Source organism: Mus musculus, chromosome 15, assembly GCF_000001635.26.
Source record: "Mus musculus strain C57BL/6J chromosome 15, GRCm38.p6 C57BL/6J".
NCBI classification, from domain to species: Eukaryota; Metazoa; Chordata; class Mammalia; order Rodentia; family Muridae; genus Mus; species Mus musculus.
Genome location: NC_000081.6, coordinates 86,262,769 through 86,289,995, shown reverse-complemented (window position 1 = coordinate 86,289,995; position 27,227 = coordinate 86,262,769). Strand labels below are relative to the sequence as shown.

General features: G+C 48.8%; 1 protein-coding gene across 3 annotated transcripts in view; it reads right to left on the bottom strand.

Annotated features, from left to right (window-relative positions):
* The window catches only part of Tbc1d22a (TBC1 domain family, member 22a), a 284,093-nt gene that overhangs the window by 208,508 nt on the left and 48,358 nt on the right, over positions 1 to 27,227 (bottom strand). The window contains exon 1 of one of the 3 annotated variants that reach the window (NM_001358062.1): positions 12,172 to 12,321. The exons of the other annotated variants lie outside the window; for them this stretch is intronic. The gene's annotated coding sequence lies outside the window, so the exon portion shown is untranslated. Of the gene's footprint in view, positions 1 to 12,171; positions 12,322 to 27,227 lie in introns of those variants that run through there. 3 annotated transcript variants of the gene reach the window in all.

Sequence of the window (27,227 nt, the reverse complement as noted above, 5' to 3'; positions counted from 1 at the left end):
CACTCTCTCTCTCCATCTGACAGTGTCCCAGTTAGACATGAGACTGAATACTGTTAAAAGCATCGACCTGAGCGGCTACAACCTACTGAAGAGAGGAAGAAGCAAGAACAAGGCAGGAAATGTAGGGTAGGATGGGTCGTGCACAGACTTGCCAAAATCAACAGCTTTTCCCTGTGTCACAGAGAAGAGAAAACTATGAAGGGCCTGAACCTAAAAACTGCAGGTAAGCCGGGCAGTGGTGGCATGCACCTTTAATCCCAGCACTTGGGAGACAGAGGCAGAGATCTCTGAGTTTGTGTCCAGCCTGATCTATAACACTAATTCTAAGACAGCCAGGGCTACACTTGGAAACTCTTTCTCAAAGACAAAACAAAAAAGTGTACAGGCCATGTGAGGAAGCTAACTTGCAGGCTTCCCTTGGAAGAGCATGGAGACAGGCACGTGCCTCCTCTGGGGTAGGCAGGCAACCAGAGCTGAAGAAACCATGTCCATGAGCAACAACAAATACGGCCTCTATGCCTAGCACTGGGGAAGGCTCACCTCCCAGCCAAAGCAAAAATAACTAAACCAAAGCCATAACTAAACCAACCACTCAAGACAAAGGGCCAGAAGAAACAGGGAAGCAAAACAAGTCAAACCAGGTTAGATAGATAGTGGGTCTCAGACCGGAAATTTATGTCAATTTTCACTCAAAAGAAAATGTAGTTTTAATACAAAGAGAAGTAAAATCACCATGGGCTCCGCTGGATGTATCCCAGAATCTGGCAAGTTCAAAAAGAAAGCCAATAAAATTCTTCGTAAAAATAATGTGGGAGGTGAGGGAGGGAGAGGGGGAACTATGTTTGAAATGTAATATATGAGAGAATAAATTTTTCAAACATCTTTAAATAAATAAAATAATAATAATGGGTGGGGGCAATAAGGAGATGGACATCTCCCTAAAGAGTGACTGCCACACAAGCCTCTGAATTCCAATCCCAAATACCCATGTACCTATACAGCAGCACATGTTGGGATCCCAGCATGCTAGGCAGGAGTAGTAGCCAGAAGGATCGCTGAGCCTGGGCCTTGCTGGCCAGCTAGGCCAGACAAATTCATGAATTCCAAATTCAGTAAGGAACTCTTTCTCAGAAAATAAGTGGAAATTTTTGAAGAAGAAATGTGACATTGACCTCTGGCCTCTATGCACATGTGCACACACATGCACAGACATGCACACAATACACCACACAATAAATAAGATAAAAACTGTGGAGCTGGAGAGATGGTCCGGTGATTACCCAAGTTCAATTCCTAGCACCCACATCAATAGCTCACAACCATCTGGAACTCCAGCTCCAGAGGACCAGGTGACTCTGGCCACGGACACCAGCATTCATGTGCACATACCCACAGGCAGACAAACGCCTATATAATTTAAAATAATAAAAACATGTCTCTAAAAATGTTTTCAAAAAAATAAAGGCATGGTTGCACATACCTTTAACCCTAGCACTCGGGAGGCAAAGGCAGATGGATCTCTGAGTTCAAAGTCAAGATGGTCTAGACAGCCAGGACTACACAGAGAAACTTTGTCGATAGATAGATAGATAGATAGATAGACAGACAGACAGACAGACAGACAGAGTAAACAGATTCACAGTGAGAGTTAAGAAAACCCACGGCAGAGTTACAGGCATGAAGACAGGAGCCTTCTGTGAGAGCCTATGGGAAAGAGCCCCATGAGGCAGGAAAAATGCTTCAAAATCAAGCCTGTGCACACATGAGCGCTGAGATGTGATAATGCAGCATTCACAGGACACTGCACCTACTTCTACAAAGAGTCTGGATCTTACCACAAAAGCAAGGTCTGAATGATACCAAGTCTAAATGTGGCCAGCCTGGCTGCTTCTGTGTGCAAGGGAACAGAATCTTCTGCTATATTTTAATGGGGAAAGGCCTTCCAAAATGACACATGAATCTCAGAAACGACAAATAAGAAGATCAATAAGCTAAATATACAAGTCAGGAGGCAACTTTACAGTGAAAGGACCTAGATTATTAAACAGCGATGGCAGGTTTGACAGTTTCATGTAGCACATGGAAAGGATCCCAGTATTCACACATAAAGAGCACATACAGAAGTTAAAAGGCGAAGAGCCCAGAGGGAAAAAAATGAAGATTTCCAGAACAAACAGCAGTAGCTACACAAAAGCAGGACACAAAAGTCTGAATATCATCAAGAACTACATGTTAAAATAAGAAACCCTCCACAATAAGGTTGGATTAAATTGTAAATGAACTATAACACCCAAAGGACTGGGCACACAGCTGCTCTCAGACAGTCTGCTGTGAGTATAGACTGGGGTAACTTCTACTTGATCAGATTTTTTAAAACCTTTGAACAGCCACTTTACCTGAGGAAGCCTCTAGTGTAACTTGCAAGACCACTTAGGGGCTGTGCCCAAGGCTTCATGGCAGAATAATAATATATGTACTAGCTGCCCACAAGAGGCTTCTCTTCTGCAAGAGGGCAGACACCAGCAGGGACACTATGCTGCCACAAACTACGGTGACTCAAGTGTAAATCCCTAGAAACATGCCAGTCTGTCCTGCTTGCTGGTACCTACCAGGCAGGTGCCCCAGGAAGTCTTTTCTGTCATAAGTTATTATTCTACTTGATGCTTTTCTACTTTGAACAGCACTGTGAACTTTTTTTAATACTGTACACACCAAGAACATGCTTTAATCAGTAGGGAACAAATCCTCCTGACATAAAGCTGCTTTGGGGGCCACATAGGGAAACAGTCCCTGTGTCACTTCTCCTAGATGCCCCATCTCTTCTCAGCCTACCAGCAAGGATGCTAAAACTATCTCTTCCAAGCCCTCCTAGAATCGTCCCTCTGCTGTCATTGCTAAGAGCCTCCTCTCTCTCTGCTCTTCCTCTGTACCAGGGGAGGAAGCCTCTAGAAGGTGTCCAGACAAGGACACTACACAAGTACCTGCTTGTGACTGCTAAACACCAGCCTGTGACACCAGACCCCGAACCCAGCTGTTGCTGCCCAAGCTACTCATAGGTCTTGGCTGTCAGACCAGGAAGCAGATACCACATAACCTGCAAACCAGCTTTCTTGCTGCCCCCAACCTTTAGGACCTGTTCACAGCAGCCAAGAGTTTTACTAAATGTCAGGAGTAGGCTTACGTAAGAGCTGACTGACCAAGAGCTCAGGGATGGAGTGTGTGCCCAACATGCATAAAGCTTGGGATGTGACCCCCCACACCTCAGTACTGAAAAGAAAAAAATACAGCAAATACCATGAGTGTCGATAATAAGCAGACATGCAGCCAATTGAAAATGAAAAGAATATGAAGAGGCATTTATCCATGGAAATATACAGACAGCCAATAAGCACATGAAAAGACCCTCAAAATCACACTGACAGGAGGAGCCACTTCACAAGCAAAAGCTAAAATTTTTAAATTCAGGAAAACCAGAACCCTCCTGCGCTACTATAAGTGTGAAAAATGGCACAACAGAAAATAATCTGCCAGTCCTCGGCACATTAGACACCCTCAATACCTATCTAAGAGCACCGGAAACAAGGCTTACACACATGTGCATCTGAACAGTCACCACCGTCTGCTCAGGACACGATGCAGAAACATCCATGTCCATCAGAGAATGAATGGACACACAGACTGCAGCCTGCACACCACGCCTGTCAGCTTTCCACTGTGGCAACCCCTAAGACAACCAGCTCCTAAGAGAAAAGGGTCACTGGCTCACAGAACTGTTCACAGCCATGCTGAGAGATGGGGAAAGGAAAGGGCTGGGGTCCTCACATTCCCTTGGAGGGTCTAAGCTCCATGGACCATGAGATCTGGTAGGTACCACGTCTTTAAGGTTCAGTGTACCCTACCCAAAAAGTACCACAGGCTGAGAGGAGCAAACATTAACACAGGGATCTTTGGAAGGTACAGCCAAACCACCATACAATGGAGTACTATTCAGCCAAAATATATTAACAAAGGCTGCAGGTGGCAATGAGGATAGGCTGTGGAAACACTGGGAAAGAAGCCAGTCTGCAAAGACCATCTACTTAGGGTTTCATTCATAAAAGTGCTCACAATAGACAAATCTAAACAAGTGGCTATGTAGCTGAGGCAAGAAGAGGTGGGATATGGGGAATGACACTAGGGAGCACATATTCCCTTAGGGAAGTGGTGAAAATGCCCCAAGACTGACGACAGTGACTGCACAGCTCCGCTCATGTGCATACACTGAGAACCACTGAACTACACACTTTAGATGCTGGATTGTGTGGTATGTGATCTACCCCTCAAATCCCACCATCTCCTCAGAAAGGGAGATCTAGAAGATGGGAGCTTTGCAACAGCAGGTATAGGGCCAGGCTTTGGCAAGCAGCTTTTGTTCCAGACAGAGGAGGGCTGGTCCCACACAGGATGGAAGGAGCCATCAGGATGTGGATGAGGCTAGCCACAAGATGGACAGACAGTACAGAGTAAAAAGAGGAACTCGGGGAACACTCCACCCTTCACCAAGTCAGAGGTAGGTGGGTGGAGGTGATCCTGAGTGAATCTCTGTGGAAGGAAGGTTCCTCTAACCCACATGCCAGAATCATCTAAAATGTTCCCACCCCTGGGCCAATAGCTTTGTTTCTGCGACTCTGGAATCATGCACAATACAGAGAGACCCTTAATGCCCATGGCAGCACATTTAGAAAAGGTGGTTCTTTCTCAGTTCTCCCACTCTCCTTCCCTCCCATGCCCGCTCTGTCCCCGACACACATGCAAATATTACAGTGCAGAATCAGAGCTCTAGCCATTTGTGGCCTCCAGGCCTCCCATTTGGCCTGGCCTATAAAGGTGAAACACTTATTTTGGAGGGGTGTTCTTTATCTTAAAGATCCTAAATGAGTGTTGCTACTCAAGAGGTATCTGAGAACACACCCAAGATGGTCAAGGAGAATCTCTGGACTTCAAAAGACAGGAGAAGGGGCGGGGAAAGCAAAGTGCAAACCCGGGAGGGGCCTTGTGAATCAGCTCCCTCTTCCCAGCCTGCAAGAGCCCTAATCACCTGTTAGTCACTTCACAAGGTCTAATTACACTGGCTTTCCCTTCAATACATTGATCTCACAGCCAATGCTGCATGGCATTTAATTAAAGGAAAGGCTACTGCTATTTCATGTTAAAAATCTAAATCCTTGCAAACAAATTAGAAGCTTGAGACTCCCATTTGTGCTTTCCGGTAAGAGCCATTGAAGACAGACCCTGGGCCTCCTAGGAATTTCAGCATACAATATCGTGTATTTATAATATTTGTATGTGTGTAAGCGAGACAGGGAAGGCGGAGGAGAAGAAGAACTGAAAGTGTTGTACTTAGCCCTGCTCCACAGAGGTGAACTACCTGTGACGACAGCACCAGCGGCTGGGTGCACCCTTGTACTGATGCCACCACACACAATGCTAAAAGGCAGGAGTGTAGGCTCCTAACCCAGCTCCTGTCCTGTCTGTGTACAGGGTTAAGACCCCAGCCCTCCACACCCGCTCTCTCACACCAGCTCTCGTGCTGGTGTGCCATCCTGACACCATCTGCAGAAGCACCTCAAACCAAAAGCCCTAGACAGCAATGGAAGGACAGGGGTGTCCCCGGGCACTCCAGAGGGACTCTCTCTGACTGTTTTACTTCTACTACCCGGAAGGCTGGGAAGCACATGTCCTGGATGCCACATGTGACTGAAGGGACTGCTGGCAGGAAGCTGGATGTGCTCGAAGGCCAGAGACAGCCTTGCTGTGATAAGCCAATTAACTTCAGATAAGTACCTAATGCCATTACAAAGGCAGAGCAACAGATTCCTCCAGTCCCTACAAATGATGTCACCTGTGAAGCTCTGAGAGATAGCTCAGGTGGCAAGGAGACAGCTGGGGCTGCCAGGACCTGGCCAGAGCCGCCATCCGTCAGCCCAGAACTCACCAAGCAGACTCAGGCTCAGGGTGGCACCAGAGTACTTTAGTTTAAAACACTGTCTGTCCCAGGTTCCCACCCAGAAGTCCACCAGTGACCCAAAAAGAGTGACTCTGTGGGAACCACACTGTTGCTGGTGGAAGCAGTGCTTTAGTGAGGCCCCCTCTTCACAGGAGCCTCCTGTGCCCCACTGTACACGTACTAGCTGACCTGCTCCACGCTAGTGTGTACTCTGGTCACAAGCTTCCTGAGAATGTGGGCTCATGAGACAGGTAGGAAATAAAGGCTTGACTTAGTTAGCGTTTCTATTGCTGTGAAGACACCATGACCAAGGCAACTCTTCTAATGGAAAACATTCGAGTGGGGCTGGCTTACAGATTCAGAGGTGTACTCTGTTATAGTGAAGGCATGAAGCATGAGGGCATGCAGGCAGACATTGTGCTCAGGAAGAATCCAAGAGTTCTACATCCAGACCAGCAGGCAGCAGGAAGAGAAGTGACACTGAGTCTGGTTTGAGCTTTGTAAACCTGAGCGCCCACTCCCAGTGCCATACTTCCTCTAACAAAGCCACACCTCCTAATAGGGACACTCCCTGTGACTCCATTTTCATTCAAACCACCATAGGGTACAAGGCTAGTAGATGGGTAACCATGTGACACACTGTTCAGAGCCAACAAGGTGAGACACAGTAAGCAGTCATTCCAGGACAAGAGGTAACCAGTTTGTGTGCAAGCATCAGGAAATAATCTAGCTGCCACAAGGATCCAAAGCCTTATGACACTGGGGTCACAGAAACTGGAAAGAAAAGAAACAAACACTAAGCCCCACCCTGTGTCCTCCTTGTGGCTCTGTCCTCAGAGCCTTCTATTATTGTAACACAACTTTAATAGCTACTAGTCATGCATATCTGAAGCGAGCAATAGGCACAGTCCGGACCCCAGGTTCTTGCTGTATAGAAGTATGAGCAGGACTCTATTCCAACAGGCAAGAAGCTAGGCTCTGTTCTGGAAACAAAGGAAGACTGAAAGTTGCAGGGGGAGGTCCTATTTCCATGTGACTTCCCTCCTTAGAGGACAGGGAATCAAAGGAGAGGGAGAACTGAGAAAAATGACCCCAGGTCAACAGAAACTCTGACCAAGGGCAAGCCCAGGTGCGCAGAGGAGGGCCAGCAAGTGAAAGAACAGGGGCATGTTGGCTGTCACTATAATGGGCATGGGAAGATTTGACAAAGGCCATCAGACTTTTCCCTAAAAGACCAGTGACACCTACCATGTAAAGAGTAGGTCAAGATGGCAGCTAGTGCTGGGTGTGGTGGCACATATCTTTAATCCCAGAAGCTGGGAGGCTGAGTCAGGAGGACTCTTAACCTGGGTTACTACATTACAAGAATCTCAGGGAAAGGATGGAAGGAGAAGGAAGGAAGGAAGGAAGGAAGGAAGGAAGGAAGGAAGGAAGGAAGGAAGGAAGGAAGGAAGGAAACAAAGGCAGTTAACCTGAATAAGAGGAGAAAGAGGGAGGACAGAGAAAAGGAAGGCCTGCGGCCACCTGCCAACACAACTGATATGCAATGTCCCTGCAGCTTCACACATTGCCGCTGTGATAGCTGATGAGCTTTAGAAAATGACTAGACAGACACTGCCCTAGTCAGTTGATCACTCTACTAAAAGAGTCATCACACGCATACTGGAGAGTGTAAACACACGCCTGGCTCCGGCTGACTCCACTCTGCTTCCCTCAGCCTCTGCCACAGGCTTCAACTGCCATATTGTTCTCAGAGCTCAATGCAACATGAACACAAATAAATATGTCCCTCAAGAGTGTCTGTCCCTGTGGTGGGAAGTCTAACATGATGAGCACTGCCGTGTCACTTCCCAGTGATGACATGCCACCTTGCAAGGCAGTTCCCATCCCTACTTTACAGATGAGGAGAGGCTGACTCTCAGCCCAAGGCCAAGCCCTCTACACTGCACTGGCCTTGTTTCAGATGGAACGAGTCAGCAGCGAGGCAGAGGTCCTCTCCAGAAGGGTATCAATGGGCAGAGCCTAAGAGCTGAAAAATGTCCACACCGAATGGAGAGGTTTTGAAAGAAAAATCATGACTCTCACCTTAGTAAGTGTGCTGTGAGGGTAGAAGAGAGTGGAACCATCGCTGGAACATTCAGGGGGAGGGGACACCCGGAAGACATGTCACAGATGTCTAGAGAGAAAGCTTTTCAAGATGTGCTGAATGGGGAGAGAAGCTCAGAGGCAGAGAGACTGAGAAGTACCCAGTGAGCAGACAGGGAGCTAGCTGGCCAGTTCTGGCCTGAGAGCCATCCATCGCCAGTGAGAACTCGCTCATGTCTGCTGGAATCCATGGCCACGATTGGGAGCAGTTTCTTTTTATCTGAATCAGGAAACTGAACTGACTTCTTGGCTCCAGCTCATCTCTCAAGAACATCTGGGCAAACCCAAGGTCTTTGAATACCTTCAAATTTTCTGTTTCTGCAAAGTGAGAATAAAAGCCAGATTCCCAGAAAGTGGCACAGCGTATCACTGAAGACAGCTACAACCCTAGGAGCTCAGGTGGGGTAAAAAGATAGAGGTCCTGCTCCAATCTAGCCAGCCTCATGAGGTAGAGCTGGCCTCAGGCAAGGCACCCTTATCTCTCCGCCACCCTCCTCTCCTTGGGCAGCAAGAGATGCCAGACCACACAGCATCCACAGCATCTCTGCAAAGAGCCAAGCACTCAGTGTACAGGAAACACATCTGATACTGACTTTGCCCTTGGCTTGTGGGGAGGGCACTTCAGCATCCCTGGAGCCCCACATGGTGAGACAAGGCATCCTTTAGAAAGAAGCCCATCCAAGCGCGTACTTCCAACACTGAATATGCAAAATGAAGGCCTCTGGGAAGTCCCTGTTGGTTTGCTAACACTGTTCTCTTTCGAGTACCCATTTCTATAATTTGACATCCAGGCAGGAAAAGTATGCGCTCCACAAAGGCCAGAAATCAGCAGCTGCTCTATGCTAAGCAATGCCCTCCTTCTGCCTGGCCCCTTCGCTACCCAATCAATAGCCACAAACTCAGCCATCTGAATCTACATTTCTGATTCCTCCTCAGAGCATATCTCATCCCCTCTGTGGTGAACTGTGGACTTCTGGTCACTGTTCTAATTCAACATCGAGGGCCACAGGGGAAAGCTCAACAGACTCGCATTTTGCCTCATGGGCAGAGAGGACAGGTTAGGTTTCGCCCTCCAAAGGAGGAGAACCCATGCTGGCTCTGTACTCAGCCCAAGCCAACCATCTTCACATTGTGATGGGGTCTCTGCTGGGGTAACAGAAGGGACTCCAGGACAAGCACAGGGACACATAAGAGGCCATAGAGATAGCCAGCCCAGGTTTGAACCAGTAAGGTAGCATCAGGTAGCAACACACTGAAACTATCTTTAATCTTCCCACCTAGGGCTTACCATCTAATACCATCCCTCACATGCAAGAAACCAAAACCTCCCTGAGGGATAGGACATGGCCAATGACAAGTGCCAAAAGGCACATAATTTAAACTCTTTTATTGCCACACAATTTACATAACACAGAAATTCGAAACAGATAATCACAGCTGCTCTATGTCCAAGAATACAGTGGTCCTGGAGGAGTATGTAAGCTGGATCACATGACCAATGCTCGTCTGTTTTCTCTGCTACTGCCCACTGCCCAGCCTCTCTCAACAGCCATTCCAGGCTGGGAGAAAGGCCTGATGGACACGTGAGCTGGCCTAGCTGTTCCCTAATAAAGATCTCAGGGACTGTGCACTAGTCAACACCAGGCTGGTGAAGGCCAAGGGTGTGCTGGAAGTGCCCCAGAGGGGAATGGGATCAGAGGCCACAGACCCTGACATGACCAACGGTTCAGAAAGGAAGGGACCAGACACTGTTACCAGAGACTAACACACACCAGGAGAAATGCTATAAGAACTCAAAACTGCTCATCCCTGTAACCCAAAGTGTATGTGAACACTTACAGCAACATGTCATACTGCAGTCAAAACTGTAAGCATATTTATGACTGTTTACAACAGAAATAGTCCACAATAAAAAGTAATATAGAGAACCAGCATAAACATCATCTTACAGCGCTAGCTACAGCAACCGAAAGGCCCTGTCATGGAGAAAGAAGTGATAAATATCTAGCAAAGAACCCAACTTGGCTTTGCTGTCTGCAGTGCTGGCAGAGAGTCTGCAAAGCAGTGGTTAGTTACCCTGGCCCCAGGTCACCCCGCAGCTCTGAGGACCCCATGGCCTGTTCTCAAGTAGCTGTCTCAATGAGGCATTACTTAAAATTCACATGCAGCCTGCTTTTAAAACCACTGCAGTTAATCACAGGCCAATTTATGGGCCTAGAATGAACCCCAGCTAGCTACACAAGCACGGTCTCTCCACAGCAGCAGCCCTGTGGTTCTCAGGGTCCCTGATGGAAAGCTGCCAACTTGAGATTTACACGGCAGGGGCCTAGGCAGACCCTAACTCCATGAGGATACTCAAGAGCTCCTGTCAAGTCTCTCCTCCACGCTGTCTGAAGGAGTGAAAATATCAGAGGCCCTGAATACCGAGGAAATGTATCAAGCCACTCCTAATGAGCAAAGCCCTCCGTGACAAAGCCATCCCTCAAATAACAAACAAGCTCTCACCCCACTCTGAAACAAGACTGCCACCCAGGAAGAAGGCCCGCCAGTGAGGAGGTGGCCGGGGAAGTTCTCATTTGGTATTTCTTATACAGACACCCACACTTGTGAGCACACGTGTTCTCGCTCTCACTCTCATTCTGGCTCTCTCACTTGCTCTCAGTCTGTAAACTGTTTCCCAAGGTCCCTCAGAACTGGACCTTAACATGCTTTTTAGATGTTTTGTTTATAAATGTCAACTTGGAATTGAAACTTGAAATGCCTGAAATGCTATTTTCTCTCTCGGGAATGAGGGGGCGCACTTGTCTCCAGTGAATCACAGTGCCTGGTAGGCTCAAAACCAAGTTGAATATGTGCACCTTATCATAAGAAACTCCAAAGTCCTGACTCAGGAGACACTGAACCACAGGTATCACCAGCAAATCTGGCAAGGACAACCTGAGAGCAAAAGGATGGAGGGAGGGAGGGAGGGAGGGAGGTTGGGAGGGAGGGAGGGAGGGAGGGAGGGAGGACAAGGAGGAGGAGGGGGAGGAGGAGGAGGAGGAGGAGACGCCACGGCCACAAGAAGGAAAAGAAGACACAAGACAGACCTAGCCAGTCCACACCCGAGACCCATGATGAGTCATGAGCATGGGATCCTGGAGCAGGACTGTGGGACGGAGGAACCATGGAACAGGACACCCCAGCACAAGTCACCCTGACTCCTGGGCTCCTAAGCAACATCTCTTCTTCAAACTAAGTCTTCAGAACACATGGCATGTCCCTAGGCCACGAGGCCACTCAAGCCACGATTAGATTCCTTCCGAATGGTTTCTGTCAACCTGAGACCTCAGCCCAAGTTCCAGTCAGCCCAAGACCACACGAGTCCCTGACTGTGAGGAAGGCACAGGCCTGACCTGCTGTGTCCCCACAGTCTCTGCTCAGAAAGGCCTGTCTGAGGGGCTCCTGGCAGCACCATGTTCTGAAAATAGAAGGAGACGTAGAGGTTTTTTTAATGCATACTGAAGTACAGGGAAGCAAGATGACATGATGTCTGGGATTTTCTTTGAAATACTCCAGCAAAGGAAAAGAGGGACAGATGAGCCGACCGTGGCCACAACTGACAGTCGCTGAATGTCGGGGACTGGCGTCCTGGCTTCATTGCATGTTCTCTTGACCTTTGTGTGTGGTTGAAATTTTTCATAACGCAGGTCTTTTTTTTTTTTTTAAGTCGAGAGAGAAGGTAAAGGAGGCACAGGCCTTCTGACAATGACTGATGACGCTCTCGTTCTGGAAAACTCCTGCTTCCTGAGCAGCAGAGCCTCCCCCTTCTGGTGAGGAGCTGCCTCCCTCTCACACCCAGGCACCCCAGGATCATCCACATTTCTTAGTGTGCCCATTCAAAGATCTAATGTCCTGATAAGGAGGCTGTCACCAGCCCAATGATATGCACACGTGGGATGGATGGCCCTGCTAACAAGGAGCCACATTCAAGGCGTCCTCCCCACTGAACATCAGAGCAGTGACTGCCGTTCACCTTGGCATCTGACAGCGTTGCTTACCTGTGGCATATGTGTGCTGCTGGCAAACACATAAGGGAAAAGGAAAGAGCAAGGTGCCCAGCCGCAGACCCTCAGTGGCAAACTCTGCAGGGTTGGCCTGGCAACAGCACTAATGGCAACATGACGCGCTTCTTGTCCCAGCCAGATGAATGTCTAAGCAGCCTCTCGTGCTTTAAACACAGAATGTTCCCCCTGAGCCAACACCCCCAGCCCACCCACAGGCCCGGCACTGCCAGTTCCCGGCTGGCTGCTGCAAGCAGGAACTGCGGCAAGACACTAGGTCATTCCGAAGCCGCCTTGCGCCACTTCCTTCCTGGGAGCCGGAGCCCCAGCTTGAGGACAGCGACCCACTCCGAGGTCCCCAGCCTGCAGCCTCCACGCGATCATCACTCTATCACTTTCAAATAAGAGCCTAATATTTTGAGCATAATGATTTTAAGGAGCTCAACAATTTCTTTGCATGCATTATTCATTTGTGACACAAAACTGTTATTTCACTGAGATTACTGTAAATCGCTACATGAAGAGCTGGCTTGCATGAACAATTAAATGATAGATATGATAAACTAGATTTATAAGCTTTATGTTCCTATAACATAAATTCCCTGAATGATTTAACTCGGCAGAGCCAGAAAATCCCTTCCAGATGCCAAGTCTATGGATCTGCAGCTCCCCCACCAGCATTTCCCAAAAACTTACTCAAGGCTGAAAGGAAAACATTTAATAAAAGGTTTAATGTCACTATGGTAACCAGAGCAACTTGTTTCAAAAATGAATAATAGCCCTGTTAGGTGCTTCATTAAAATTTTCCCAACCAAATACTGCCCTTAATCTTCTCAATGGAACAAAAGGCTTATTCAGAATACATGTACACGACTGAGACTCAGGCAGACACAAGCCTGCGCCTGAGCGCAGACATCCGTCAGTCGGCAACACAAAGATGGGATCCAATCAGCTGAGATGAGAGAAAGTTGGGTATTTATCCGGAAACAATTGATTAAAACCCTCAGTATCCCACTGTTTGGGTCTTTTCTTCACTAATCAGAAAATTAAGGGCGGTCCTACTCTCAGCAGTGTCCCTCTCCTGACACAGGTAACTACTGCCTGCAGACAGCACAGAAACCGAAGACTACAGAGTCCTAGACACCAGGGCCCCTGGGCTGCCGGCCCAGCAGAGCTGTCTTCTCCAGAGTTCTAGAGCAGAAGCAACAAGAACTTAAGACCTGGCCACTGGTGACCCCTGGATAAGGCTATGACCATGTCTAACCCAACATGCTCCGCTGCTGTCCACTCCAGGGTCAGTTAAGAGCCACAAGCTCACAGTGCTTCCCAGCCCACAGTTCAACATGCGGTTCCACCCATCAACTGCTGTAGTGCCCAAAGGGATGCTGAGACTGTCATACGCACGCATGGGTCCAGCTACAGATCCTATAGGGGCCCAGATGGAAGATCCGACTCAGGCCAACCCTGTTCAGGAATTACCTAGCAGCCTTGGCCTGTGCATCCCATCTGAGCTGTACTGCTGGTCTGTCTATTCCACTCATCACTCTCCCAGTTCTCATACCCAACCACCTTTGAAATGTGCCCATCTGAAGCCTGAGCCCATGGCTGTTACATGGTACAGAGGAGGTGTTTATGAAGCCCTGAGGGTGGATACACCAAGATGAAGGGGCCACGCAGACTCTCAGCAGTCACCTCACTAGAGCTGTTCATGCAAACCTCTCCAAACCAGAGAGACAGGGAAAGGCAGCAGCACATGGACGACGACGACTCATGGCCTGCAGGCAGTTAAGTACGGTAAGAACAGCAGGGAGGTGCAGAAATGATTCTCAGTGGACTCTGCCCAGAGGACCAGAAGGATTGAGTAAGAGTCCAGTCCCCACACCCACCACACCCTGCCCTCAAATCTGCACCACAGTGAGGCCAGCCCACCCAGCCCAAGACTGTCCTCTTCTGCGAGTGACAGGTCAAAGAGAGACTGTGGAATCATGTCTTGCTGAACGCCACCTGCATCCAGCCTGAGATTTCTTAACACCCTTGCCCCACCACAGTAGGGAACTGGCATCTGTTATGGGATGAATTGAAAGCAGCTGCCCTTACAGATCATGTGAGAAGGTAGGGTGTTGTTCGCGGCTGCCTGTCAGTGTCTGTTCGCAGGTGAATTAGCTCCACAGATGCAGCTCACTTTCATTAATAGAAGAGAAACTTGACCTTTGTCATCCCAGAGAAGCAGGAGGTAACACAGCTCTGTTTGCCTGATGCCCTCAAAACAGATAATGGATCCAACAACCCTCCTCAGAGAGCATCCCAAAAGTCCCTAGGAGCTAAACACAGAACAAAGGGATCCCTAAGGCAGCTTGTTTCACCGAAGGCATCCTGGTCTACACTGGACTCCTGTGTGGCGATAACAAACGCAGGCTTAGTAACTGCAGAGGGCGGGCGAGCTCATAAGCATCTTCACAGTGACACTGTGAAACACACGGCGGGGGACACAGCACAGGGGCAGAACATTCGCCTAACATGCACATGGCCCACAACTCACAGCCCCATGCTTCAGAAAGAGGGGAAGAAGGCCAACGGTGTCTCCATCACTCAACACCCAGGCTAAGCTGCCTAGAAAACACAATGAGGCAGCCACATTGTGCCTACTCACGCTGTAGACCAGGCAAGCCTCTAACCACCTTCCATGTGTTAGGTGTAAAAGTGGGCACCGCCATGCCTGGCTCCATTCTCACTACTAAGATTTCATACAATGATACTAAACCACTGCATACACTGAGCACAGCAGCGTGTAAGTGCTACCCTGAGGACTTTCTGGAGTCAGGGGCTGCTAGTAACCCAACCAGTCAGGTATCTCACCAGCATGTCATATACTGACTGCTCAGAGCATGACCAACCAAGGACATTGCTCCTACCTAACACACTGCCTGTTCCCAATTCAACCAGCCAGCAGGTAGCACCACCATCTCATATAGCAGCTGTTCCCAGCACAGCTCACCAAGGTTATCACCGCTATCTAACACACTACCTACCCTAACTTATCCAACCAGCTGTGTTACCATTATTCCCATCTGACAGGAGAGGATGGTAAGGCACAGAGAAGCTGGTGTTCTTAGCTCATTCTAGTGAGAAATAACAGAATGTGCTGGACCCCGTGGCCACCACACCACAGTAGACGATGTCCTACACAAAGAAGCTAAAACCTAGAAAGCTTAAGAACTGGCTCAAAGGTGAAGGACTGGGCTGAGAGAAGTGTTTGGACATAACAATTCCCCTGAGTGTGTGGGACAGAGTACATCCCAGCCAAGTGCCTTGGTTTGCAGAGAGTAGCCTAGGAACTAAAGCCATGCCACGGTCTAGTAGAATCAGGACCCAAGTCCCGCTATTCTTTCCTCTGCTTTCCTGTTAGCACACAGGCTTCCTTCATGCTGCACAGCCTCTGTGCACTTCCCCACAACCATGCCTGTCAGGACACTCACCCCTCCTTTCCATGCCAGTCTACCAAGGCTACTCACTGGATTCTGTTTGCCTAGTCTGTATGCTGCAAAAGAGCTCTCTAGCACTTGCAGAAGGGACACTGGCTAGGCTCAATACGTTTGCGAGGTAAACTCATCAAGTGAGTATTGTGCTGGAGATTGAGCGTTTCATGTGTAATGTTTACTTTCTCCAGAAACTCTGTATCTAGCCAACAGCATGTACACTGCAGTTGGGGTAAATTAACATACACATCTCGCTTTGAAATGCATCCCCAAATTGACGGAGGGCTAGCTAGAGATGGGCAGATGGGGATAGACGTGTAGCACTCAATTTGGCTGCTTCCTTTCTGGTTAGAGGCCCTGGGTTTGGCTGGGGCTGCTGCTTTTCTCCTTTACCCTCTCTCTGTCCTGGCTAGTGTTCCCACTGCTGTGCTAACAGTAGTGGTGAATCCTTGTACTGTTCTTGACTTTAGAGGAAAGGCTTTCACTGTCTCATCATCAGGCTCGGGGCGAACAGTGGTCTTGTCCTGCACGGCCCTTGCTGTGTATGCGTCTCTTCTTCTTAACTTTTTACTGATTCTTTGTGAGTTTCACATCATACAGGCCAGTCCCATTCATCTCCTTTCGCCCTTACAACCAACCTCCCAAAATAAACCACACACACACATACAGCATAGAAAACATCTCACAGTGGAAGCCTTGGTATGTCACAGTGTGCCCCACAGTATATCACTCTGTCCAAAGTCAGAGAGGAAGGGGCTGGGTCCCATAGTTCCTTCCAGCTCCTTTAGGCTCCGCAGTCACTCTACACCACAAGAGAACTCCCATGACTCTGTGATAGCCTTCCTCTTTGCTCACTCTGCTGACTCAAGGTGAACTCCCTGGAGCTTCTGTCCTAAAAGCAGGCCACATGATGAGCGTCCTCCGCTTTCCATTCTCTGGGAAAATCCCAGTCTCACCTCCATCTCTGAAAGACGGGTTGGCCAGCATGGGGTATCCTGGGCTAGCCGGTTTGTTTTTCATATATTTTGAAATTTTTCATATATTTTCGGACTCAGGTCACAATTTTTGTTGAGAACCTTCTGGTAAGTCTTATAAAGCTCTCTTGTAGAGGACAAGTTGCTTTTTTGCTTCTGCTTTCAAAATTCTCTCTGGATATCAATGATGTGAGGCTCAGCGGACTTGAGTTTTGGTGTCTCCCCTCAGCCAGGGAGATTCCAGTGAACATCTCTTTACAGCGCGCTGGGCCTCTGTGGCTTTTCTCCTATCGGTTCACTGTCAGGCCCAGGGAGCCCCAGTGCGGACTTCACTCTTACCATTCCTACTCTCCTGCTGGGTAACTGCACACAGCCTGTTTGAGCTTCCTTCTGCTTGGAAGAGCCTAGTGCTGAAGCTCCTGACGCACTTCCTAGTTCAGTCATATTGCTTAGCTACAGCTCTCGAGTTTGTTTCTGTCTGTTGTTAAACGGCTCACTTTGTTCGCCCCTGTTTTCTGTTTTCTTGCGTCGACTATAAAGTCTTATTCACTGGTCCCTAAGCTTCTATAGCACAGTGACTGGACCCTTCCTGTAGGCCTCCATTGCTGTGGGATGTGTGACTAGAACACTCGTGTGCTTCATACATGTCTCTGTTCTCCTTGCAGTCTTAGGTAGCCATGTTTATGTACTTTCACTGAGTAGCTTCAGAGAAAGCTCTTCTTGGGGTTTCCTAGTTGGCCTTCCATTACTGTGGCAAAAAAACGCTCTAATCAAAACCAACTTGGGAGACACATGATTATTCGGCTTGCATGTCCCAGTCACAGTGCACTAGTGAGGAAGTCAGGACAGGAACCCAGCAGGAGCAGCGACAAGAATCCCAAAGGCTGCTGCTGCTCCCGAGGCCTGTTCAGCCTCCTTCCTATGCCACCTAGCACCTATGCCCTCCTACAGCACTCATAAATCAAGAAAATGTCCCACAAACTAGCCACGGGACAGGCCGATGGAGCCAACTCCTAAAGTGAGGGTGGCTAGAGTTGGCGTCAAGTTGACAAAGACTGAACAGCACAAGAGGACCGGTAAGTAAAACATTCCACTTGCAGCCCCCTCTGCCAGTCAGGTGTGAGAGAAGATCTCTCCGATGCATGCACAGCACAGGTGCTTGCTACAAGGCTCCTGTTTATCTTCCCTAAGGCAGTGCTTGTAAGTGTTCAAAGTCAGGTTCTGTCTCCCAAGCCAGTGAAGTCAGTTAGCTGTCTGTGTGCTCACGCTCTATCTGTGAAGGCCACGAACTGTATATAGGGAATGGAAAGATGACCTCAGAGGGCACTTGCTTTGGGGGGCTGCTAGAAGGACACATGGTCTAGGTGGGGGTGTCTGCAAGTGTAGCAGCCTATAAGGCTCAAGGACAGGTCCCGTGGTGAACTCCACTAGGCAATTCCTACAAACACAGTCCTCTGTTGAGCTGCGATCACTGGGGAGCCCTGCCCCTTTCCCCTATTATATGCCTTTTATTGCTGTGACAGTATCTGCTTTAAAGCCTCTCTTCCCTGCCCCGATCAGCCATGTGATCCCCTCAGTGCTCTGGGTCAGCAGCCCATGGTGGCTAGCCCTTCTTTGTGTTCTCACCTTTACTTCTGACTGAAATCAGAAGCTGATGCAGCAAGCAAGGGAGCCCACCACCCAAGTTCAATCCCCAGAATCAAATGGTGGAAAGAGAGAACCTGACCTACACACACACACACACACACACACACACACATACACCATGGACCACACTCATGTGAATGTATACTAAATAAATGTTTCCAAAAATAAGAAAACAGAATTCAAAAGCTGAAGGGGTGTTTTTGGCACTGGGCAGTGTTGGCTTTGGGGTCAGGGTCATAAGTTCTTACCTCCTTCTCTGTGCATTCTTAAGTTTTCTCTCCAAATGCTGAGACCTCCCTCTAGACTCCCACACTAGCACACAGCTCTCCTCTATGGGATGAGTCCTGATCCCCACCCTACACTGTCACATCCATGTGACCCTCCCTCAGACCCTCTGGCTCCCTCTGATGCTTTAGTCTGTGTGCATGCTCCTGAATCTAGACATGAGCTTTGGGCCTGCCCTCCTCTGCTGGGGCTCAGCCTACTCAAAGACCAGGGATGAACAGGGATGAAAACCCAACTCCCCCTGCCGGAAATCCTTGAACCTCAGCTCACCCATGAAGTGCAATGGTCAGGAGCCACAGGCTAGAAACAGCTGCTCCTTCCCCAGACTCTTCACACCTCCACCTGACTTCAACACCCCCCCCCCATTTGTGGGCCCATTGAAGTCCAGACCCTCTGCCTGTACCACCTTCCCTCCTTGTCAGTCTGGCTAGATTGGTTCTTCCCTCCTTTCAACACAAGCCTTTCTCACTCACTGAAGTGGGTCCCTGCACCTCTATAGCCCTTGAGGATCTGGACAGCTCAGCATGGGACATGGAGCTGCTGGTCTGGGTTAATATCTAGTTTCTGACCTTGTACAGCCAATGAACAGTTGCCTTGATTCAACTTCAGGTTGTCCCAGGACTGGTCTTCCTGAGAGGCTACTACTACAAGCCTTAAGATGGAACCTGCCCTGTGGCCATCAGCAGTAACACTCCCAAAGAGCTTGGCCGAGTCAAAGTCACAATCGTGCTTTAATGTGAGAATATGGGGACCAGAGCCTGCTCATCATACATATAAATCAGGCTGTAAAACAGATCATCTTCCATTAGCCAGACAGCTCCAAATTGCACAGAGGCTAGGCTTCCCAACCAGCACAGGCCAGCAAGCAGCAGGGCCCACTCCTGGAATGACAAGATCTCAAACTGCATGCATGCTTTGTTGTCCCCAGGCCCCATTTACACACGCAGCCATTCTCCATGCAACTGAACCAGTCCACACCATTTTCCCTGCCCCATCCCTTCCTGCATCACACATTACAGAATCTACTGGGAAGTAAAGGAAGGAAAGAATTAAGAATCAAGCTTTCTTTCATGTTGTTATTTTTAAGTCATGTATGTGGACTGTGAGTCTGTGTAGTGCCCACAGAGACCAGAAGAGGGAGTCAGATGCCTTGGGCCTGGAGTTCTAGGCAGTTAGGAGGCTCCAGGTGAAGGTGCTGAGAACCAAACCCAGGTCCTCTACAAGAAACAGCGAGCGCTCTTTAACCACTGAGCCACCACTCCAGCCCCAAGTACACAAAATCAAGACAAACAAGATGTCTCCTCTACCAGCATGCCTTACCCTGTCATCTAACATTTCACCCACCTCTAGCCCTGGTCTCCAGCGCCACCATGAGACACAAGGCTGCCCCTCCTTTACATAGGCTGCATGAGGCTGTGCTTTCTGCCCAAACCCAACCCCTCTAGACCACCACCACTTTCTACAATCAAAACCTCGGAATTTGACTCAGAAATAAAAAAGAAATCTGCAGTTTTGACTAACAGCTTTATTCCACCTGGAAAAAAAAATAGCACTAACAACAAGAGAAAAAAGAAAAAGAAGACCTTCCAATACAGCTATAACACCAAAGAGCGGATTTCCGTGGAATCAGCTAATTTTCATACTTAAAATATTCCAGCGAGTTAGCCTGTCCTTCACTTGACTGACTTTGCCAGGATGATGGACGGCCCCTTCCCCCTCAAATGGATTGCCAAACAGCCTTTTATTGGGGATTTCCTCTAAAAGGCAATTGGAGGTTCCTGCAACACAATTTATAGGTGCATTGTTTCCATTTATTTTAATTTTATTTATAGCCTTCTGCCCAGAGCCATTGGGCACGGGCAGCTGTAAATCAGAGACCAGAGACAGTGTTCTTTGTTCTTCTGTTGATGCTCAAATATCAGGGAATTGTTTGGAAAGCTCTAATCTGAATACTAATTACTTTTTCAATCAGACCGTGGGTGTGAACTCCCCTTTTTAAAACTACACAAAAACACTGCACCAAACAAAATTTCATTATCTAGCACTCATAATCCTAACTAATGGGCCCTGGGAGTGGTCCTACTCTCAAAGGGATGCCACCCCCTGGAGGGCACACACTCCAAGACTTGGGGTTTAACTGCTGACGCAACTCCTGAATGACCCTGGGGCAAGGTTCTTGGCCTTTGTGAGCTTCAGTTCTCACAACTATTAAACAAATAGTGGTAAGAGAATCTTCTACAGAGTTTCTGTCCATCAAATGAGATCCTGGAGCAGTGTCCCTCCAGGTCAGGGTCAGGTCAGTGTTGGGAGGGCTGCCTTCTCACCCACTGCCATCTCAGGCCTCATGCTACTATGACCAAGTGAATGCTGGGCCTGCCTAATCTGTCCCACCTCTCACAGCCTTTTTCATGCCATCTACTTTGGATTCTGGGCTGGCCATACAGTTTCCCATACAACAGCTTCCAAATCCTCCTGGCTCTCACCAGAGTCCACTCAGTTTCCTCCTATACCACACACCACTGCTTGGCTCTCCACACTTACTGCCTGGTTCACCTTTCCCATGACACCAAAATGAACTTTCTGGAAATTATCACTTAGAGATTAGAGTCTTTTAGACAGCCCAGGTAGCCTGCATCCCTGTGGCTAAGGCCACTCACTATAAAAGGATTATGCATTCTCATCTGCTGTGTCAGTCTTGGCTGGGGGCCACCAGGTACTGGAAAGAAAGTGGTGATGACAAGCACGGAGTCCTGGCCAGGCTTTGAGAGGCACTGGGAGCCTCTAGCAGCTCCTTTCTTTTACCTCAGCCCTGAGAACACAGTCTGAGACAGGGCCTGTAGCTTCAAACTTGAGCCCAGAGTGGGAGGACCAGGGCTGTTTACAGCCCTTCAGAGACTACAAGGAGCACTACTCTTCCCAGATATAACTAATGCTGCCAACCAAGGATAACAAGACCTTGCCCTCGGGAGACTGTGGCCAACTGGAAGGAGTAGGGTGCAAACAGGAAGTGACTACAAATGAGTGGCTAGGGTTGACTCTTGGAGCTGGCAACCAAGGGTCTCATAAAGAAGCCATCCACCATTCTGGCTGGCCCTGAGTGCCTCTCCAGCAACCACACACCCACTCTTGCCACCTGAAATCCATGGCCAGCCCTGCTTCCTGCAGGCTCTACCAGGCCTGCTTTCATGCTGGCAGGTGAGCCCACTGCCTCTCCAACCAACTGGCAGCATCTGCCCGGGACAAGAGTCTGCCTGCCTAATTCTCCTTTCTGCCTCCTGAACACTGTCCTGCTCTGTTCACAGGACAGCGGTGTGAGTCTGCCTGCTCTAGGATTTGGTTTGTTGGCTTGCTTTTTCCATGACATTCCCACTGTTCAAAAATACTGGCATACTCCAGTCTCCTAAACCCTTTTTACATAACACTCAACCCCAAAGAAATGGTCTTCAAACAAGAAGAGAGATCACTTTGGAAAGAGACACTAGGAGTGACCTCAGAAACCTACTGAGGAGACTACAAGCCAACAGACCTTTGGGAGACAAAGAAATGTCCCTGCCCCATGCCTATGAATAATGGCTGAATTAGCATTCTCTACCTTGGGCAAACAGGCCATTGTAAATGCTTATTTTATGACTAGAGTTTCATAAATTATGCAGGGAGATTCTCTCAAGTGGCTTTCCTCTGGCCTTCCAGATGCAGTATTAATTTGGCAACAATGTTAAGTAGATGGATCCACTCCACACTGGTAAGTCTGTTAGGACATTTGGGTCTCCACAGCAAAACCAGAACTGACTTCACAGCACATAGAGAACAGTGGAGCCACAGCAGGGCAGTCCTCCCTCTGGAGCCACAGCAGGGCAGTCCTCCCTCTGGAGCTACAGCAGGGCAGTCCTCCCTCTGGAGCCACAGCAGGGCAGTCCTCCCTCTGGAGCCACAGCAGGGCAGTCCTCCTCAAATCTTCAGGACCAGGAAGGTGAGATAGCACATAGCAATCTGCACCAGGGACGGCAGAATGTGAAAGAAGAGACAGCCTTACGTTTGGGAGCTCACAAGCCACTGAGAGTGCTCCACATGCCCGCACAAGCGACTTGCTTGGATGGGAGGAAGGCAAAGTGAATTAATTAGTTGATTATTAGATGCCAGCAAGAGGAGGCAGGAGAGCAGCAATGTCAACGTCTCAGTTGCCCTTCCTGTGACAAAACACTGGGACAGAGGAACTTGAGGGGAAGGTTCAGTTGGCTCCCAGTTTGAGGGGAAGTGAGGGGAAGGTTCAGTTGGCTCCCAGTTTGAGGGTACAGCCCAGCATGGGAGCAGGCTTGGTGACAGAAGCTCAAGTCACCTGCTCACATTGCACCCACAATCAAGAAGCAGACAGCAATGAATGTTTGTGCTCAACTCACTGTCTACACTTACACAATCCAGGGTGGCAGCCAGAGAATGGTGCAGCCCACATTTCGGGAGAGTCTTTCTACCCAACTAACCTAAAGAGTACTTGGAAAGGGGGGGGAGATGTGTTCAAGATATATTGTACGTTAAAAAAAATTAATAAAACAATTTAAGAGAAAAGAGAAAATTTACCAAAGGTATGTCCTAATCTAAATAGGTCCTCACGGGTGTGTGTCGAAGTTTGTCTCCCTCCTCCTTAGTGATTCTCAGTCCTGTCAAACTGACAGTTACTAACCAGCACAGCAGAAGGGTCTGGAAGCACAGGCAGAAACAAGGAGGAGGCTTGGAGCTGGAGATTACTACAGGCCAGACAAGCCAGGGGCTAACCCTGCTCCTGTGACCTGAGAGTCTGCTTATAATGTCAATGTCTCAAAAAATATATACATAAGGCACTGAGGACAAGCCTGGACACATATGAACTACACACTCAAAGTGTGAGAGGAGAGGAGAGAGGAGGGGTAGGGGGGGAGGGGAGGGGGAGGAGAGGGAGAAGAGAAGAAAAGAGAAGAGAAGAGAAGAGAAGAGAAGAGAAGAGAAGAGAAGAGAAGAGAAGAGAAGAGTGATTAAAATAGAAGAGCTCCCATGGCTAGAAGGAGCTAAGAGGTACAGCATAACCCACAATGAGCCAGAGGATAGGTGAGAGCCAGAAGGAGGAAAGGATTGGCCTCCTGCCCTGGGCTAAGGAGTTGAACTTCACTTTGAACCCGAGACAGGACCTATCAAAGGTCCTAAGGCAAGGGCTACGACAGCAGACTTATGTGGTACAATCCCTGGGTGAGACAGACAGGAAGAAAACACCATCCACAGTGGCCCAAGGCCAGAGGAATATGGACTCCAGGGGCAACCATGGAGCAGAGAATAAAACGCAGGACCACTGGGGTCTTCATTGCACTTAAAGCACAGACACCACCAACCAAGCAGAGCAAGAACACCTGAGAATACAACCAACACGTGAGAAATGTCTTCCTTCCTCCGCTTCCACTCCTTGTCTTTCTCCATCCATGCCCCAGCCTCCCGTCCTAACTCTGACAGATGTTATTAGTCTGAGGGAGAGCTCATGATGAACAAATAGGGAACTGGCTGCAAACAAAGCCTCTGCTGCTACAAGACACAAAAGTCCCAAGCCCCTGCCCCGGGGCTTCCAGTTGTCTCAAGTGGCCAACAGGAGGCCCCAAGTGGGCAAGGCACCTGAGCAGAGTACCAGCCATTCTAGGGACCTCCCTGAGAAAGCAGACAAGCGGGTTGCCCTCAAAGAAACCCACTCACCTGATGGGGAAAGAGGAGGTACACGCTGACCAAGCCAAGGAGTGTGTCCAGGTAAAAGAGACACCCACACCACCTGGGCAGGGCATCACCTGTAAGAAGCAGGTATGCTACTTGGCAGGCAGGCCTCTATGGTTCAAAGGTCATCATTCACCAAGTATCATTTAGTATATATGGAAATGTGGGTCTACAACTAGGCATGGTAGTATATACCTGGAATCCCACATCCAGGAGGAAAAGGCTGGTGACAACCTGGGCAATAGCTCCAACAGTAAAACATTGACCTTGCAAGCTTAAGGGGCTGGGCTTGACCCCCAAAGCCCTTGTAAGGAGCAGGGCAGCGGCACTGACTTGTGCTTCCAGCACTGGGAAGCTGGGATAGGCTGATCCTGGCACTCACTGCACAGCCAGCTGAAGCTATGTGCAAAGTTCTATTAATCAGAGCCGCTGCATCCTGAGAAACGACAGCTGAGGTTGACCTCCAGCGTCCACACAGGTGAGGAAGTGTGCGGCACACTCACACTGCATTCCCATGAGGAAGGAAATGAGAGCTCATAGTGTCTGCAGGATGAGCAAGGTGGCTGAAGCAGTCACACTTAAACACAATATTCACTCGCAGTGAGAAGGCCACACTCTGCAGAGGAATCAGGCTCTCCAGTCCTCTGTCCCCACACTGCACTCACCCGTGCCCATGCCGCACTCCTCTGAGTGACAGCAGCTGCTGCACCAGGAACACTGCAGGACACGGATTAGAACCAAGTGCCGCTGCTAAACTGTGAGACTTATAAATAGAATGTGAAGAACATTCGAACATAATTTGCTTTCCAGGCACAAAGAACCGTGTCAATCAACTCTATACCCCAACAGAGGCAAGAGTCTCTGTTGATGGCTTTCTGGCAAATGAAGAAAAACAGATTTTACAGTGAGCTAATCTGTCTTTAGAATAAAAAATAAAAACAATGAAAGCTGAAGCTGGATTTATGTTTTCACTTATTCATTCAACAACTGGATGAGCCATGAAGCTATCCTGAACACGGTAGCCTTAAGTTACACTCTGAAATCAGATAAACATGGGGGACACCCAGGCTCCCCTCTCCACAGCTGCAAGGCCCCCACAGTTGCTTTACACAGCCTCCTGTCCATGGGAATAGGTCATCGCTCTGACAGGTGGTAATGGCAACATGTGACAACTCTGGGACAGGGCTCACAACAGCCCAGCTGCTGTGGCTGAGAGTCTGAGGCTTCAGGTTCTTGCTCCAGCCTCTCCCAGATATATCGGAAGAGCCAGCCTCCAAGGAAGGCCAACTGAGATAACTCCACTCTTGCACATGGCAGAAGCCCCTGGGAAGCCTACAGGACATATGGAAAGTGTTAAACTTCTATGCAAGAGAAGCCACAGGAAGGCAGAGCCACACCTCCAACTTAAAGGAGCTCACCTCAGAAGCGACTGCACTTATTCTGGAGCGACTCACAGAGCAGAGCAGTCAGCTTGCTAAGAAAGCAGCCAGTGAAGTGTCGGCTGGCTGGGCCTTCCCGGAGCTCCATAAGCACCGGGGCTTTAGTACCACACCGATTCAATGCTGGGATGGCATTGATTACCATTTTAATTTTTCAAAAATCAAAATGTACAGGCTGCACAATCAATGAGTAGCTTTACCAGGCCAGCACTCTGTGTTCTAGCAGCATTGATCTCTCTTAAGTTTCCCGGCCACTCTGCCAGGTGGAAGGGTGCTCATTAACCTCCCTGCAGAAAACAGCACCTACAATGGGCCACAGCTCCCAAAGGGCAGAGTCAGACTGGAGCCAAGCCTTGCTTTCCAGAAAGAGTGGCTGAGAGGCGGCAGGAATCGACTCAAGCACGTATGCAAACGCGCGGTCTGGAGCTGCCTCTTTTTTAAATGGACCAACCTAAGGTACACACAAATCTTTTGGGTTCCTGAAGCCACACTCCAGTCAGATTCACCTTAATATGAGGTGAGACACAGAGGAACAGGAGGAAGAGAGACAAGAGCCTAAAGTCAGGGTCAGCAAAACAGATGTGACAACTAAGGTGTCACCCTCCCCTTAAATGTGTATGGTGACCAAGACAGAGGATCCTTGAGCTGGCCTGCTGTTCTCTAAGGCAAAATAAATATAACAGCATTCCAGGGATCACTGTGAGAGTTAAACGGCAAGTGTGTCCTTGAGCCCCATAGGCAAAGGCATGCTCTAGGACCCCAGACACACACACCAGGAGCTTGTCCTATAGAGCACTCACAGGGGTCCAAGTGCTGTTGGTAAGCTGAGCATTCATCCACTTTCCAGCACAATGAGAGCTGGGCTCCTTAGGAAATGCCCTCTTACAAGACAACAGATGAGACAGTGTTGCTCAGTGATCCGCCCTAACCAGGTACCAGAATCTGAGCACCCAGGAGGAAGCAGCAGAGTGTGATGGTGTTAACTGTCAATTTGACGGACTCTAGAACCACTTAAGTGGCCCCTGAGGGAGATTATCTTCATTATAGTAGTGGATGTGGAAAGTCTTACCTGTGGGCATGGGATCCTAGACTGTATAAAATGTATACAGCAAGCTGAGGACCAGCTTGTATTCATCCTTCTGTTTTCTATTTGGGATGCAATGTGACTGGCTGCTTCAAGCTCCTATTGCCTTGACTTCCCCACCATGACAGACTACAGCTTAAACTGTGAACTGAAATAACTGTCTTCCCCCTGAAACTCCTCCTTGCCAGCGCATATTGCAGCAACTGGAAAAGAATCTAAGACACAGAAAAAGCATGTGGGGGGGGGGGGGGGCCCAACCTGGGCTATTCGAAAACCTGTCCTCAAAAATAATAATGGCAATAGTAATAATAAACAGTAATAAATCAGGAAAACCGATGACAGATAGAGAAGCCCATGATAGGTAAGCAAAAAGACAATGTGGTCAAGTCTTAAATATGTGTGGTCTTAAATCAATGAGTTCCCG